Source organism: Geotrypetes seraphini, chromosome 10 (assembly GCF_902459505.1).
Source record: "Geotrypetes seraphini chromosome 10, aGeoSer1.1, whole genome shotgun sequence".
Classification (NCBI taxonomy): domain Eukaryota; kingdom Metazoa; phylum Chordata; class Amphibia; order Gymnophiona; family Dermophiidae; genus Geotrypetes; species Geotrypetes seraphini.
Window position 1 is genome coordinate 61,795,994 of NC_047093.1, and position 6,000 is coordinate 61,801,993.

The window sequence follows — 6,000 nt, forward strand, 5'->3', positions numbered from 1 at the left end:
GGGAAGTAATAAGATACCTTACCTTGTGGGGACCCAAGTAATACCAAGAAAAGAATTTGGTCAGTTTTGTGCCACAAATCTGTCCATTATGGTTGGTAGACAGTTGCCCTTGTTGTCTTGGTACTTTTTGTCAGGGTCCAAGAGTTTCTGGGGATGTCAGCCCTGTTTAGTATGCAGAAAAGATTTTTGTTTTGTTAGTATGACTACAAACTGCTCCAGCATGGAGGAGGTCAGACTCAGGACCACCATGTTGCTTAGGTCATGTATCCGCTGAGTAGGACAAGTACTGGAAACTGGAGTCACACCCAGAGCAGCATGCAGAAGTTGCAAGATTATCCATTCTTGTTGCTGGTCATCATAGGTAGGTGGAACAACAGGATGGTGCAAGGAAGCCTTACTATAGGAGCTGGTGTGATTGAGGCTTGAGCCCTATGTTGTCTGACATTAAAGCAAAAAAACATAAGGAATTCACCCCAAAATATCCACAAAGAGTACATTAAAGTTCATGGATGGCTAACATGAATACAGATCAGTATAGGGTCTGAGTTCAGGTTGTAGGGTAGCATGCAAGCGACCTTTCACTAGTGCCATTAGATCATCCTATGCAGAGTGATGAGATACTTCAGAGGCTCCTGAACAGATAATGTTCCAGCCTGTCTTTGATGCTGATACGTTCACTCGTGATGGAGGCATAGGAACTGGGCATCACCTTGGGTTGAGGATTCAAATAGCATCTCTAATGGAGAGGCATACGCAGCACTGGTGAACAGAGATATGATGCTGTGCATTACTTTAGATAATAAGAGTCATCTTACAGTGTCAGGCCAAGGGTCTGTGCAGCCCAGTATCCTGTTTCTAGCAGTTGTCACATTAAGATACAGTACCTGGTAGAGTCGCTGCAAATGGCCAGGTTCTCTGCCTTACTGACAACTTTATGGCCCTTTTTTTTTTTTTTTTTTTTTTTTTTGGGGGGGGGCCTCAATAAGTATATTTGGGATGTTTGGCTCCTTGATTTTCAGGATTTAGGCCCATTCATTGACATTGAGGATTGCCTCTGCGTGGCCCTCATTTAGAGGTGGTGCATGGTCAACTGAATGGCACACACGATGAGGAGGCTGTTAATACTGGCAAGCAGATATGAGAGAGCTAAGGAAGACAGGAGGATAGTGTCACATTGTAGCTCTGTGAACACTGGTGTTTGAGCATTTGGGTTCCAAGGGTACCTTGAGTGATTAAGCAAGGAATTACATTGTTCCCCCCTTGTCCCCACTGGAAGGCCTAAGGGAACATAAGAATTGCCGCTGCTGGGTCAGACCAGTGGTCCATCATGCCCAAGGGGGTGATAATGCAGGCAGCAGTTGGCTCGAAAATGGTAATTACTAGCATTGTGTTGTTTCTATTTCACAGAAAAAGAGAAGATCTCTAATGCTAGTACAGCAGTGTTGGGGCTAGCAGTGTTGCTGCTGGTGGCTCTGCTTTGAATACAGCACAGACCTTCAGTGCTGAGCAGATAAAACTCTGTGGAGGGAGTGTGGCAGTGTGCATCCTGTGACGCATCCCTCCACGTGGTGTCTGCTGCGGTTCTGCATCGAGGGTACTGTACATAGAAACATGATGGCAGATAAAGGCCAAATGATCCATCCAGTCTGCCCATCTGCAGTAACCATTATCTCTTCCTCTTTCTAAGAGATCCCACATGACTATCCCAGGCTTCCTTGAATTCAGACACTGTCTCTGTCTGCACCACCTCTTCTGGGAGACTGTTCAATGCATCTACCACCCTTTCTGTAAAAAGAGTATTTCCTTAGATTATTCCTCAGCCTATCATCTTAACTTCATCCTATGCCCTCTCATTCCAGAGCTTCCTTTCAAATATAAGAAAGTCGACTCATGTGCATTTACACCACATAGGTATTTAAACGTCTCTATCATATCTCCCCTTTCCCGCCTTTTCTCCTTTGAGATCTTTAAGTCTGTCCCCATAAGCCTTGTGATGAAGATCACGCACCATTTTAGTAGCCTTCCTCTGGACCAACTCCATCCTTTTTATATCTTTTTGAAGGTGCGGCCTCCAGAATTGTACATAATATTCTAAATGAGGTCTCACCAGAGTCTTATATAGAGGCATCAAAACCTCCTTTTTCCTACTAGCCATACCTCTCCCTATGCAACCTTCTAGCTTTCGCCATCACCTTTCAACCTGTTTGGCCACCTTAAGATCATCACATACAATCACACACAATAACACCCAAGTCCCGCTCTTCTGTAATGCACTTAAGTTCTTCACCTCCTAAACTGTATCATTCCCTTGGGTTTTTGCAGCTCAAATGCATGACCTTTATTTCTTAGCATTAAATTTTAGTTGCCAAATTTCAGACCATTCTTCAAGCTTCGACAGATCTTTCTTCATGTTGTTCACACCATCCTGGGTATCTGCTCTATTGCAGATTTTGGTATCATCCGCAAAGAGGCAAATCTTATCCGACAGCCCTACAGCAATATTGTTTCTAAAATTGTTTAAAAGAATAGGCCCAAGAACAGAACCTTGAGACACACCACTATTAACATCTCTTTCCTCAGAGCGCTCTCCATTGATCACTACCCTCTGTCACCTTCCACTCAACCAATTCTTGACCTAGGCTGCCACTTTGGGACCCATCCCGAGGGCACTCAATTTATTTATTAGACGTCTGTGTAGAACACTGTCAAAGACTTTGCTAAAATCTAAATACACTACATCTAGCGCACTCCCTCTATCCAATTCTCTGGTCAACCAGTCAAAGAAAATTATCAGATTTGTCTTGACAAGACCTACCTCTAGTGAATCCATGTTGCCTCCAGTCCTGTATTCCAGATACTTGACCATTCTCTGTTTTAAAAGCATTTCCATTAATTTGCTTACCACAGAAGTCATACTTACATTACATTACATTAGTGATTTCTAGTCCGCCTGTGCCTTGCGGTTCTAAGCAGATTACAAATTAGTAGTCTGGACATTTCCAGGAGAATTACAAAACAAAGAATCAAGTATATAACAGGTTACAATGATGAATAACAATACATTTGGGATACAGTAGAGAGTTACACAACGTTGAAGGATGCAGTTTTCTGGTTACAGACGGTGATTCCTTGTTTAGGTTTCTGACTATGTATTGGGGAAATGGTTTGAAGAATTGACTAGGTGTTACTGTGGTGGTGGTATTCACTAGAGAATATGCTAGTGCAATAGGAGTGAGGTTAGAATGATGGGAGGTGTTTTTTTGAATAGATGAGTTTTGATTTCTTTTCGGAATACTTTAATGTCTGTTGTTTTGATCAGCAGCTTGGAGATGGTAGGGTCAATTTTAGCTGCCTGTGTCGCTAGAAGGTTGTCGTATAGTTTCTTGCGCCGGTACCATTGAGAGGAGGGTAGGCGAATAGGCTCTGAGTTCTCCTTATTCTGGGTGAGAGGTTACAGTATAGGTGGTTGTTTAGGTAACTGGGTGCAGTACCATGGGTTACTTTAAATAGTAGACAGTAGAATTTGAATTGAGTTCTTGCTTTTATCGGTAGCCAGTGGGAGTCTAGATAGGCATTGGTGATGTGGTCATATTTGCCAAGGGAGTAGATGAGTCTGAGGGCTGTGTTCTGAACGGTCTGTAGTTGTTTTATCATGTAGTTTGGGCATGGTAGGTAGAGGCTGTTGAAGTAGTCTACAATACTTAGTACAAGGGATTGTACTATGATCTTGTATTGATCTTTGTAAAAGAATTTTCTTATTTTTCTTAAGTTTCGCATGGTGAAGAATGCTTTTTGGATGATTTTGTGGATTTGTGGCTGCATTGTGCAGTTTCTGTCTAGTTGTATTCCCAGAATTTTGAGTGTGCTCTGTATTGGGTACTTGATTGTGTTTAATTCCAGTTCTGTTAAGGATGGTTTTTGTCCTTCTCTAGTAGTAGGAATTTAGTTTTATCCGAGTTCAACTTAGAACATAAGAATAGACTTAATGGGTCAGATCAATGGTCCATCAAGCCCAGTAGCCTGTTCTCACGGTGGCCAGTCCAGGTCACTAGTACCTGGCCAAAACCCAAGGTGTAGCAATATTCAATGCTACCAATACAGGGCAAGCAGTGGCTTCCAGAATGTCTTTCTCAATAACAGACTATGGACTTTTCCTCCAGGAACTTGTCCAAACCTTTTTTTAAAACCACAGATCTGCTTTTACCACATCCTTTAGCAATGCGTTCCAAAGCTTAACTATTCTCTGAGTGAAATATATTTCCTCCTATTGGTTTTAAAAGTATTTCTGTGTAACTTCATCGAGTGTCCCCTAGTCTTTGTATTTTTTGACAGAGTGAAAAATCGATCCACTTGTACCCGTTCTACTCCACTCAATCATATCCCCCTCAGCCGTCCTTTTTCCAAGCTGAAGAGCCCTAACCGTTTTAGTCTTTCCTCATACTAGAGGAGTTCCATCCCCTTTACCATCTTGGTCGCTCTTTTTTGAACCTTTTCAAGCGCCACTATATCTTTCTTGAGATAAGGAGACCAGAATTGAAAGCAAAACTCCAAATGAGGTCGCACCATGGATGACATTCTTAGTTTTGTTAACCATCCCTTTTTTAATAATTCCCAACATCCTGTTTGCTTTTTTGGCCGCTGCACATCATATTGTCTACAATGATATCCAGATCCTTTTCTTGGGTGCTAACACCCAAGGTGGACCCTAGCATCCGGTAACTGTGATTCAGGTTATTCTTCCCAATGTGCATCACTTTACATTTGTCCACATCAAATTTCATCTGCCACTTGGATGCCCAGTCTTTCAATTTCCTAAGGTCCGCCTGCAATTTTTCACAATCCGCATGCATTTTAACAACTTTGAACAGTTTAGTGTCGTCTGCAAATTTAATCACCTCACTTGTCATTCCAATTTTCAGATCATTTATAAATAAGTTAAATAGCACTGGTCTCAGTACAGACCCCTGCAGCACTTAACTGTTTACTCTCCTCCATTGAGAAAAATGACCACAACTGAACTTTGCCACCTATCCCATGACTCTTTAATTTTCTCAGGAGCCTCTCATGAGGAACTTTATCAAAAGCTTTCTGAAAATCTAGATACACTATATCAACTGGCTCACCTTTATCACATGTTTATTCACACCTTCAAAAAAGTCAAGCAAATTGTGAGGCACGATCTCCCTTGGCTGAACCCATGCTGATTCCATCTCATTAAATTGTTTGTCTTACCTGCTTGTAATTCCCTTTTTCCCTACTTCCACTTTTGTGGAGAGGGACCACATCCGCCTCCAGTACCAATCCGGACTCTAGAGATTAATTGAAAAGGTCAGTCAGCGAAACCACCAGAACTTCCTTAAGTTCCTGCAGCACCCTCAGATGTACACCATTCGGCCCCATCGCTTTGTCTACTTTTATTTTAGCTAGCTCCCCACAAACACAACTCTGAAAATCGATCAGGGTCTACCACTCCTCCATCCTTATTCAATTTTGTCTTCTGCGGTCCCACTCCCAGCGCTTCAGCCGTGAACACAGAACAGAAATATTTGTTAAGTAATTCAGCTTTTTCTTTATCAGCTTCTACATATGTCTCCCCTTTACCTTTGAGTCTCACAATTCCACTTTTGCACTTCTTGCTATCACTAATATATCTAAAAAAATGTCTTGTCTCCCCATTTTACTGTGTCAGCTATTTTTTCTTCCGTTTGCATCTTTGCTTTCCTGACTACAAGACCAGCTTCTCCTAACTTTTCCAGATATTTTTGCCTCGTTCTCTCTCTGTAATCTTTTGTAGTTTATGAAAGTTAACTTCTTATTTCTTACCTTCTCAGCTATTTTTGAGAACCAAAGCAGCTTTCTTGTCCTCTTACTTTTTTACTTACTTTCCTCACAAAAAGGTTTGTTGCTCTTACAATTACTCCTTTCAGTTTTGCCCACCGCATTTTCACTCCTTCCAGATGTTCCCATCCAAACAATTCCTTGACATAATCCCCCATCTGA